Genomic DNA, 12231 nt, shown 5'->3' with positions numbered 1-12231 from the left:
TTCCGCACATATTGGAAAGCCAAAAATCGGACACAATGGAGAAAACATCATACAATCAAATCAAGATGTGCATGTGTGTGGAATTTTTGTGAATGGAACTCGCACTCCTTTTGCACAACTCTATCTTTTATTTGTTTCTTGAGATATGAGCTATCTTTCTTCTTTCCTTTTTTTTTCCACGTCTCTGGGCATGGATAAGTTTTTTTTTTCTGCATAGCCCAAATCTTTTTGCATGATGAGTATGAAGAGTTGTGTCAAAGGGATGGAGTATTTTTTGCATGGACGGAAGGTATGTTTTTGCGTAACTTCCAGGGTAGAAGTCAGCATATGAGTAACTGAGTAGGTGAATTTGGACAAAACCACAGCGATGCGCCCGGTAGTTAATGCCTAGAATACCCAGCAGTGGGAAATAGGTGGACTATACATTATCTTATCTTAAAAGTATGAAATGAATCTCACAAGGGTCACAAACAATTTGACAATACTCAATGCAAAAAACAAGTAGCACATGTAAAAGGTTTTTTCAAAGACATCAACATATGGCTCTGGTAGAAATTTAATATCATCGGGGAACTAAGCTATGTTTGTTTTTTGCAAGATAAAATTCTCATGTATTTTTGTAGTAAGAAATAGAGTTTCTTTGATCATACCACATTTTTCTGATGGAGACTTCACTCGCTGGCTCTTTTCATGTGCTATGCTCATTGAGTCTTTATCAATTTAAACAATGACCAATGTAATGGACTTGCATTGAAGCCTCACAACTTGTAGTCATCATGGTCAAGGTCGGCTCATGGTTTTCAAGGGTCTCAGGGCGAGCCAGACACTACGAGTCCGTTTAGGCCCTCCACAATGTTGTAGTAATTAAAAAAATCTCAAAGTGAATGAATAGGCATCAACCTTTCAGAGCTGCAGTGTATAGATGAATGGGCGTTGCTTTTAGTTTATCTCTTCCCAGGCTTGAAACAAGATTTGAGCTGCAGTTGGTGAGGAGAGCTGACAAGAACAATGAATCAATTTTTGATGGAATTGGCAACGGCGCAAGTTCTTGCCCCGCTCCATATTTTCTTGGCATCGCTTGAACTAAGCATCGCCTTCCACAGTGTGTAGAGTAATGCCCCAATCCTCTCTCTCCTTTTTAGCATCACTGAAGACTCACATTTTGGACGATCTTAGACCATCTATTTTCTATTTAAGACCGTAATTAAAAGAAAGGTATAAATTTTAATAATATATGTAATTCATGCGGACGTCCGGAAGACCTACGTGCCTGGCAGCGTGCCTAAGTGCCTGCTCGTATGCTCCGAATTGGGGGAAAGTATTACTACCTACTACATACTAGACCTTGGAACCCCCCCCCCCCACCCACCCACCCCCATAGCCCCGGCTGCCCTCTCCTCTAAGCCAGCCATGATCATGGTGATACAAACAATCTTTCATTGTGAAATATTTTTGCACTAAGGGCGACACATATTGTAACATCCCATAATTTTTACGGAATGTTACATACTCCAATAATGTGAATTTTTAAAAACTTTTTGTGTGCAAGTGCAAATAGCCAGAATAATGTAAGGTTGGCTTCTCCAAAAATATGGTGATTCCTCACGATATTTACCCAAAAAAAATACTTTACAATTTAGAGAGTTTCCGGCTGCATTCTTGTGCAGATTATTACAACTGGAAGCTAATTATGTGTGTAAAAACTCAAAAATCATCTAAATAGGACCTTAAGGTTATTGTAGACTTTTCGCGTCCCAAAACTAATTGGATGCGCATTACAACATCTTTGGTCAACTGCACATGTTTCTATCCATTTCCTCACGGGCCGCGGAAGAACAGATCTCACAAACGGAAGTTGACTTTGCATCTAGGCTGTCCCGTACGGAATTTGACTTTGCATCTAGGCTGCACGGTACGGAATTTGACTTTGTATCTATAGGCTGCCCGGTGCGGGCGTGTAGTCAGCATGGCGACCTGTGTCTGGGTGTGCAGTAAATAAGGTCCTGCTTGCTAGAGCTCCTAGAGCTTTTCTAATTTAGGAGAAGCTCCTGCCAATGGCAGGCTGCCATATAACTTTTTCGAGAGAAGTGATTTTGTGCTGATTATGTAAAGTGATTCTCTAAAATAAATTAAAAAGCTGGCAGCTAAAAAATATATTATTTTAATTCACTTCTCACACTGAATCTATTTTTTTATAAAATTCAATTTAAAAAACATTAAGAATCACTTTTAGCTAGTAAATAGTTACTATCATAGAATCAACACGCTGCACGCGTGGCCAGCAAATTGATCCGACGCTAGGGGCAACTGAGGCTCTATCGCACGCTGGCTCAGCTTGCGCAGGTGCAGCGCTGCTCCCTGTTGACAAATAGAGATTTTTATAGATTTAGATTTTATAATAGGATTTCTTGCGGGATAAGTCCACCCACCCTATAAATACAAAGGGTCACGGCTGATTGAGGCATCCAATCAATCAAATAATATAACTTCTATCTTTTTATCATTTCTTTTTGCCTTAACTTTTCCAATTTATTATTTGTTGTTCCTCCTTCGTCTCTACGTCGATTGAGGGCGTTCTAGGTGGCCTGCCGACCCTAGAGTAACCTTGCGTGCGCCTGCCCCAACGGGTCCTTCTCGGACGACGTTCGTTGGTCTCGCCGCCGGTCGTCCCGGCGACAACCGGTCTGACCGGTATACCCAACCAGTTTGAGTATCGGCGCTACGTTGTGCCGTCGCTCGCTGCGCGTTCTAGCGCTTTGGTGTGTTGGCCCTAGTTCTGCGCCAACATACTTTTTGGTGACTCCGCTGGAGATCAGAAAAATAAATCTGCTGCCATGGCCGGTATTCCTAAACCTGGTGAAGTTGATGCTGCCAACATCAAGAGGCCGACTGTTCAACAACTTCCGGCCGAGCATCAGAAGGTTCTTCAGGACATCCAAAAGAAGATCAGAGAAAAGAAGGAGAAGGAGATCCAGAAGCTGGAAGAAGAAGCTATGAACCAGTACATCTCGCACTTCTCCATCGATCGACAAGGGAAGGTCACAACAGATGCCGCCTCCAATGCTTCACAGTTTGAGGTAAAATTCGATGAGAGCGAACAGCCTGCCCTTAATTTCGAAATAGCTAATGCTATAGATAATGCTGTTTCTTCTCATGTGAATAATAAGTTGGAATTTATTGGTCAACATATGCATGATATGTTTGATGATCGTTTTAGTCGAATTGTAGTACATCTTGGTATGAAGTCTGTCGGTAATAATGCATCTACATCTAATACCGATAAGACAATGCGTGGTTCGGCAATTCCAACTAATTATGCTATTGTGACTAATTCGGCTAATCAGCATAGCCGAATTAATTATAATGCATCACCTAATGCCAATGTGCCATATGGGACAGCAAGTTCGTTGCGACATTCTACACCGATGAACTTTGCTCAACCTAATAATACACCGATCACAAATCGGCTTAACGCCGATGATGTTGGATCATGTAATGTTAAAGAGGAGGTGATTAAAATATTTCAGCAAACATTTGGTATAGAGCCTAAAGTCAAATGCCGATCTTATCAAAGACCATACCCTGAGAATTACGATTATGTTGCATATCCTCAAGGGTTTAAAATTTCTGAATTTGTTAAATTCACCGGTGATGATAGTAGAACTACATTGGAGCATATTGGTCAATTTATTATACAATATGGTGAAGCTAGCACTAATGACATTTACAAATTAAGGTTATTTCCTTTATCTCTATCCGGTGCTGCATTTACTTGGTTTATTTTATTGCCACCCAATTCAGTTTTCGCTTTTGCTGATTTAGAGAAAAATTTCGTGATTATTTCTTTAGTGATGAAACTGAATTGAAATTGTCACATCTTACATCGGTTAAGTAAAAGATACATGAAGGTGTTTCTGAGTATAATAGAAGATTTAGAGATACTAGAAATCGATATTATAATTTGAAAATTTCTAATAGAGATTTAGCTGATCTAGTTTTTGCTAGTTTACTTGATTTTCATAAAGCAAAGCTAGAGGGACAAAAATTTCTAGATGTTAGTGAAGTCTTAAAAAAGCTCTGGCTAATGAAAGTCGAGCTAAAGAAGCTAGAGATTTATAAAAGTTCAATGAAAAGACTAATCGTCCTGTTTATGTGATTGAGTGTGATTCCAATTGTTCGGACGATGAAGATAAAGAAGTATATACTGCTGAATTTGTTTGGCCCTCAAATGATAAACCTTGCATTTGTGGTTCTCTTAACCCGATTCACAAAGATCGGCAAGAAGGATTCACTTTTGATGTATCCAAATACGAGAGTATATTTGATGAATTATATAAAAATGGATACATCAAGATGTCGCATGTCATACCGCCGCTTGAAGAATTAAAGCAGCGAGCTTATTGCAAGTTTCATAATACTTTCTCTCATGCGACTAATGATTGCAATGTGCTTCGGAGACAAATTCAATCGGCTATTAATGAAGGCCGAATAATTGTTCCACAAATGAAGGTGGATCAGAATCCTTTTTTTGCACATACACACATGCTTGAATTGAATAATTGCAAAGTGTTAATTCGGCCAAATCAAGCTGAATCAGCAAAAGGGAAAAATATAATTGTGGGTAAAGAGAGATCTGAGCCTTCGAGATTTCGCCAGGAAGCTCCAGCAAAGAAGGTTCCTGAAGATTCATTGGAGAATTCAATGCTCGGGGGCAGAAATAGAAAAAGGGAGCCGAGTCTGCAAAGATCGGTCTGACCGGGCACTCTGGGAATTCTGAAAACAATTCCAAAAACAAAAGGAAAAGGAAAGGCCGAGTTTTAAATAACTCTTGGCCAAATATAAGAAAAAAGGAGTCGTCTAGAAGCAAAGGGGACGGCCAGACAAAGTTAAGGATACAAATCCATCATCATCTCAAGAGCAATCGAGTTCATGTCAAGGTAATTCATTTAATGAACCGATTGCTTCATGGTATTACTGGTATCCTTGTTATATGTCTTTGGATTATAGTAGGATGCACATGCAGTTGTATTATATTCATTATCCTCCTATATATCCAAATTTTGCTTCACAAAGACCGATTAAAGATAATCTAGTCAAAAAGGATATTGATTGCAGTAAAGAGTGTGAGAAGAGCTTAAAACAAGATTCATAATATCTACAACCGAAGTGGTGTCCCTCAGGCTTGTCTCACACCCAAAAGAGAAGGCTGCAACGGATGCGCAAGAAGGAGTGTATGGAACAGCAAGCGGAGGTTGTACCAGCAAGGTCGGTCACCATGAAGCAGGTATGGAGGCCTAAGCAAGTTGTTTCATCATCAGCTTGAAGGAGAAGTAAGATATGGTCGATAAATTGTTATCGCCCTTAGCACAAAAAATGGCCGATGTATTCATCGCCCTTAGACAATTTTAATTCAAAAGAGTGTTCTTTGGTACGCAAGTTTTGCCAAAGAATAGGGGGGCATATGTTGACAACCAAAATTGGCAGCAGATTAGATCAACCGGTCTGACCGGTCTGACCAAGCGGTCTGACCGGTCTAGGCGTTGTAGCTGGTCTGGCACGACCGACCGGTCAGACCCACCGGTCTGACCGGTCTAAGCAGAGTCCGAGTACAACTAGGGATTTTCATAGATTTAGATCTTGTAATAGGATTTCTTGCAGGATAAGTCCACCCATTATATAAATATAAAGGGTCACGGTCGATTGTGGCATCCATTCGATCAAATAATACAACTTTTATCTTTTTATCTTTTTTTGCCCTAGCTTTTTCAATCTACTATTTGTTGTTCTTCCTTCGTCTCTACGTCGATTGAGGGTGTTCTAGGTGGCCTGCCGATCCTAGAGTAACCCTACATGCGCCTGCCCCGACGGGTCCTTCCCGGGCGACGTTCGGTTGTCTCGCCGCCGGTCTTCCCAGCGATAACCGGTCTGACCGGTATACCCGACCGGTCTGATCGATCTGAGCATCGACACTGCATTGTGTCGTTGCTCACTGCGTGTTCTAGCGCTTTGGTGTGTTGACTCTAGTTCTGCGCCAACACTCCCTCGTGCCTTGCAGCTCGTGGCTCCCAGACGACACTTAGTTGCTCAGCTTCGTTATAGGCTTTGTTGTGAGGGCATACATATCAATCAATCCACACGACTCCGCGAGCAAGGGGCCAAGGGCAGCCTTCCCTGCTGGTGCCCGCCTTCTCCTTCCTCCACCCCCGCTCCTCCCTCACGCACTCCCGGCAGCGGCAGGAGCAGTCAACCCTTTCTACAATTTGGATCAGCTTCTACCGCCATGGCGCCTAGCGGCTAGCCTTGCTCGTTGTGATCTATACGATCAGAAACAAACCGTCAGGTCTCCCGACGAAGTGGGCGTGATGGCCATGGCCTGGCCTGATTGGGAGGAACCCAAGCCAGGCCTGGGAGTCGAGCTGCGTGAGCCGAGCAACGTGAGGGATTGAGCAAGGCAATAGAGCCGCAGTTGCCACGGGTAGGGGTGATAGTAGGTCATGGTCCTAGTGACCTCTTCACAACCTAACAAAATCTTTAAATATTTTAGCTCAAAATTGTATAAAATTAGAGCCCGACCCTTTTAAAGTCCGGTCCTTAGATTTTTTAAGTTCAAAATGTTGAGCCCTTTACCACCCCTAGCCACGAGCTAGTCCAATACTACTATCCACGAGTCAAAAGATGCGGATCAGGGACAATCTTATTTTTTCATTAAAATTATTCCCACGAGCCAACCACTTGACCAACGATGCACATAGCTGTTCATAATATATTAATTAGATGTAGATGTTAATTAAGATAGAAGTAAGGGGTGTTTAATGAGGATGTTAAAGAATCTACAAATTTATATGGCATAAATTGGGCTGGGCACGTGCTGCAGCACCCGGCCCCCAGCACGGGCCCTGGCTCCACCCCCTGCGGAAGCTAGCTCGACAGGAGCAACCGGACGAACACATGCGCTGAAAACTGAGCTCCGCGCGCGCGATGATGGCACTACTCGTCAAAGCACGTGTGAGGAAAAAAACAATTGGCTGATCTGATGATGAAATGTCCTATAAATCAAGCCAATACCGGCGCCATGTAGAATAGTACTAGAAAGCCGGGCACCATGGAGGACAAGCTGCTTCTCGCCGTCGCCGCCGCCGTGGTGCTCGTCGTCCTCTCCTGGAGGCTCATCATCAGGCCTTCCCTCGCCGCGAAGCCGAAGCTCAACCGGCCTCCCGGCCCGCGGATGCTGCCGGTGATCGGCAGCCTCCATCACCTGGTCAGCAGCCCGCTGCTCTTCCGGGTCTCCTGCGCGAGCTCGCGAAGAAGCACGGCCCGCTCATGACGCTCCGCCTCGGCGAGGTGCCCTCGCTGGTGGCGTCGTCGATGGAGGCCGTGCAGGCGATCCTGAAGGTGCACGACACTAACTTCGCCGACCGGTTCACCCCGGCCACCTTCGCGACGGTCGCCTATGGGGGCACCAACCTGATACTCTCGCCCTACGGCGAGTGGTGGTGCCATCTCCGCAAGATCGTCGTGCAAGAGATGCTCACCGCCACACGGGTGCAGTCCTTCAAGCACATCCGCCAGGAGGAGGTGGGCCGGTTTCTGCAGGGCATGGCCGCATCCGTGTGACGGAACCGCCAAATTAAAACTCTAAATTAAGGGTAATGATCGTCATTTGAACACATCGGACGCATTAGCTTAATGATTTGATTTGACGGTCCTTTTTCAACCCACGGCCCGATCGAAACAACACCGGTAGTCCCGCGTGAAAGCGGGCGCAGATGGTACAAGCACAACACATATTTGAAAATATACAAGAGTGACATACGATATTAACAAAGAGTTTTACAAACCGAGTTCAAATACACCAATAGTTTAAATAATCTACCTAAACTGAATAGTTTACAAACTATACAATAGGGTAGCCAAGTTCAAATAGAAAAGAACCTACAACTACGCTAGTGTTCTGCCTCTTCTCAATCGGTAAGACCGGTTCATCCAACCGGTCAGACCGGTCTGCATCGGAACTCTACGTAGACACCGGTCAGACCGGTCCCACCGACCGGTCAGACCGGTCTGAACAGACAGAGGAGCTGCACACATCGGCCACACACGTGCAACTCGCCAAATCCCTAATCTAAGGGTCTCTATCCACCACTTTCCACCCCTCTGCATCTCTGCGGATAAATTTGACGCAGAAGGGGCAGAAATCGACGTCTGGGTGCCCTGAAATAAAATATGGTGGCAACAAACCCTGAGCAACTAATACTCAGCAAGACTTACCCGACCAGTGGGTATAACTTAGCCCACATACCTAGACATGCAAGTCATTTGGCTGGTGGTTATTTTGCAGAAAAGCAACTAAAGTAATTCCTTACTTTCATTATTTTAGTCTCAGATTATATATGAATTAACTCTAATCTAATATTTGCAGGAATCAACTATAGCAAACATGGTGGTGCAATCCAAATAACTCAATGTGTTCAAGATTTTATATATATACATAAATAACTTACATTCTAACATTTTGCTACAATGCAGCAAAGAGATCAAGGCCCTCATAACCGCGAGACACGACGAATCGATTCGATTTAACCTTGTAAGGTGGACCTAACCAACACGGCACGCAAAAGCCCCGTCGGACCTCACGCACCAACCTTTCCCCTCCTCGCCTCGAACTACAAGAACCAGTCCAACGACATATGGTCAGCCGATTTCAACGTGAGACCACTAAAAGTAAACATATGCATCCCCAATTCTCCGCGACTACTCGACTCGCCCCAGGAGTTGGGTGCGGGTTCCTATACTTTCGAAGCAAAGTAGTACTTGGCTTACCGGTTTCGACTACGTCCTACTCCCGGTATGCGGTTAGTACAGTTCAATCCCCGATCAGCACTGCCGACAACGACCGGTCCTTAATTGACACGGACGGAGCTAAGACACCCAGGAATTCTGTCCTGCTGCCATACCTATATATCATTACCATCCCCGTCCAGTCTCCAATTTCCATATCAAATTCAATAACTCTTGTACTGGAATATAATAATACCCTAAATCTCGCGAGTAACCGGAAATTACTCGACTTCTAAATATCATATATCTCGCGAGTGACAAGAATCACTCGTCTTCTATCGAGAATTATTAGCATAGCATTTCTATCGCCCTATACATACTAGTATAACTCAAGGAAACCTAGGGATCATGCAACTAGGGTTCCAAACAATTTCTAAACCTAATGCACAAGTAATAGAATCATATATATATATGTGTCATAATTTAAAATAGTAGGATGTGCACCGGGGCTTGCCTTGCGTCTGCTGCTCAGTACTAGGGTGAATTGGGCCTTGGGCCGGCTCCTCACGATCCTCCTGCTGCAGGGCTGGCCCCTGTGGCTCCGCAACCACCTCGTACACAATTTCCTCCGCCGCGGCTGCTACACGTATGCATATGCATATGACATGAGAGAATGAATGTATGATTTGCAAAAATTATAAGTAATCAATAACCCTATTAATTTCTAACTATTTACATTAGCAACCCCTTATTAACCTCTCTCAGCCACTGCCACACCGGTCAGACCGGTGCCCCTTACCGGTCAGACCGGTCACTCTCAACCCAATCACGATACCGGTCAGACCGGTCCCTCCGACCGGTCAGACCGGTCCCTCCGACCGGTCAGACCGGTCCTGCCCAGACCTAGCTCCAAGAACTGAAATCTTTGCTGCGCCACAACCGACCCACCAAAGTTGAAACCCTTCTAGGGAATAGTTCAGGGATATATTTGGACATTTTTGACCAGAGGAAATCACCTAAGATCATCTAGAAAAGGAGATCGATCCAAACCAAGCAAAAATACCTTGAGTGAGTCTTTCCCCATGGAGAGCTTGAATCCACTGCACACTAGGGAAGGAATCGAGGAGATGAAGCTTCCCAACACCGATTTGATCCGTTCTAGGCCTTGGAATCAAATGGAGAGGGAGGATTTGGGGATTAGGGTTTGGGAAAGAAAAATGAGAGGGAGAGAGCTCAGCAGGTGAGCTGAGCACGGGAATGAGGGAGTTGGTGAGGAAGGGAGTGAGAGAGTGGTTTAAATGTTGTGGGCCCCAAAAATGGTTAACCCAGGTTCAACTGGTCTGACCGGCCAGACCGGTCCCGCCTAGGCTGGCAGGAGTAGTTTTGATTTGTTGCTTTGTTGCGTAAGTTTGAATCTAATGACCATGATTAAGTTAACTACAGAGGATTAACACCTGTAGTGTTACAATCCGCCGCCGCCGGCACCGCGGTGAACTTCTCCACGGCAGTCTCCAAGCTCATCAACGACGCCTTTCTGAGGGAGTGCGTCGGCAGCCGGTGCAAGTACCAGGACGAGTTCCTTGACGCCGTCCACACGACGTCTCTACTGCCGTCGGGTGTAACCATCGCCGACCTCTACCCGTCTTCCAGGATCATGCAGATGCTGGGCACGGCACCACGCAAGGCTCTCGCAGTCCGCCGAAGGGTCGACCGCATAGTCAAGCAGATCATCCAGGAGGCCAAGGAAGCCATGGAGTGCGACGACAAGACAGTCGACGACAGCTTCATTAGCCTGCTGCTCAGGCTCCAGAAGGAGGGAAGCATGCCCATCCCGCTCACAAATGAAACCATCATTGCTCTCATGTTTGTAAGTTTTCTCACTCTATCACCACCTTCCCCACTCCTCATCCAGCCGGAAAGTAATCAAGCTAGGAAGCTGATGAAAATACCTGTGTGTGCACAAATGTTTCTTCTAGGACATGTTAGCTGCGGGCAGCGAGACCTCCTCGACCACGCTGAACTGGGCCCTGACAGAACTAATCCGGTCGCCAACTGCGATGGCCAGGGCACAGGCTGAGGTGCGAGAAGCCTTCAAAGGAAAGAGCATCATCACCGATGACGACATCGCCAAGTCAGGGATCAGCTACCTCAAGCTAGTGTTCAAAGAAACCCTCAGGCTGCATCCTAGTTCACCACTCCTGATCCCACGTCAGTGTCGCGAGACCTGTCAGGTCATGGTGATATGACACAATTTAATCGTCATAGATCAACATATTTCTTGTAATGAATCCAATTTTTTTTTCACAATTTTAGTTTTGACCTTTGATATAAATTTTTCTATAACCTACATATTTCGTCTGCAAATCTTTTGTAATTTGATGAATTTTGTATAACCAAATTTTGATACAAATTTTGTGTATATAATTTTTCTGTGAATAATGTCTTGTTGAAAGGGTACGAGAAATTTGTATAATGTTTGTGTATAATCATTTTGTGTATAAAACATGGGTACTAGAAAAAGCCAAAATGCGCTTGTTGTGGCCGGCACTTGTGACACCGGTGATTAGCAGATGCGAAGACCGATTGGGTGTGTTAGATGTGGGACCGGAACGGGCGACCAGAGGTAGGGGTGGTAATGGGTCATGACTCTAATGGCCTCTTCACAGCCCAATATGGCCATTAAATTTTTTAGCTTAAAATTTTGTAGGATTAGAGCTCGGCTCTTTTAAAACCCAGTCCTTAAATTCTCTAGGCCAAATTCCAAGGCCATTTACCACCCCTAACTAGAGGGAGTGAATGGGAGCCTTCAAAAACTCAACGAAAAAGCCGACTCCAATTTACTGTTCAGAAGCCCTCTCTTATAATTGCCAAGATAACACGAGTCAACTAGTTACACGCTCATCCTAGAAACGATTAGGAATCCTTGACTCAAAGAAGATGTCAAAGAAAATCCACTACCAAAAGGAACTCCTTTTTCAATTAAGCATGCAAGAATAAAACTAACTAAGCAGCAGGACTAACGAAGAGCTAATCGAGCAAGTAAAGATCCAAGACTATCAGAAAGATCAACCACTAATTAAATTAATTACTAGAGAAAGCACGGTAGCAGGAAATATAGATAACAAATGTGAAAGAAAGAAAGAAAAAGAGAAGACAAGCTCACGATGCTTTCTTGTAGAAGCTGGCCTGCTGCAGTGCGTGCCTGGCCTGCTCGCTCCACCAGGCCTAGAGCAACGCTGCACCTTGCTAGCTGCTCGTGGGCCGCCTGCCACGCCGGCCCATACGCGTGCTGGGCTGCCCCCGAGCTGGGCCGCTGCTCCCCCTTGCGCAGGAATTTTATTCATCTTCCACTAGATTTGTAGTCCACATATTTTTCAGGGTTTGAGATTCGTACTACTTTATAATTACATCCGAGATAGTGCCGCACGTGGGCGCCCGCCGCCAGGCATACAC

The 12231-nt window shown here is 44.8% G+C and overlaps 1 pseudogene; it reads left to right on the top strand.

The window, feature by feature from the left end:
• The first annotated feature begins 7097 nt into the window (after positions 1 to 7097).
• On the top strand, positions 7098 to 11024 carry LOC120655010 (annotated as a pseudogene).
• Positions 11025 to 12231: the final 1207 nt, after the last annotated feature.

This window comes from Panicum virgatum, chromosome 1K (genome assembly GCF_016808335.1).
Source record: "Panicum virgatum strain AP13 chromosome 1K, P.virgatum_v5, whole genome shotgun sequence".
Classification (NCBI taxonomy): domain Eukaryota; kingdom Viridiplantae; phylum Streptophyta; class Magnoliopsida; order Poales; family Poaceae; genus Panicum; species Panicum virgatum.
This window is presented reverse-complemented; position numbering and strand designations above follow the sequence as displayed.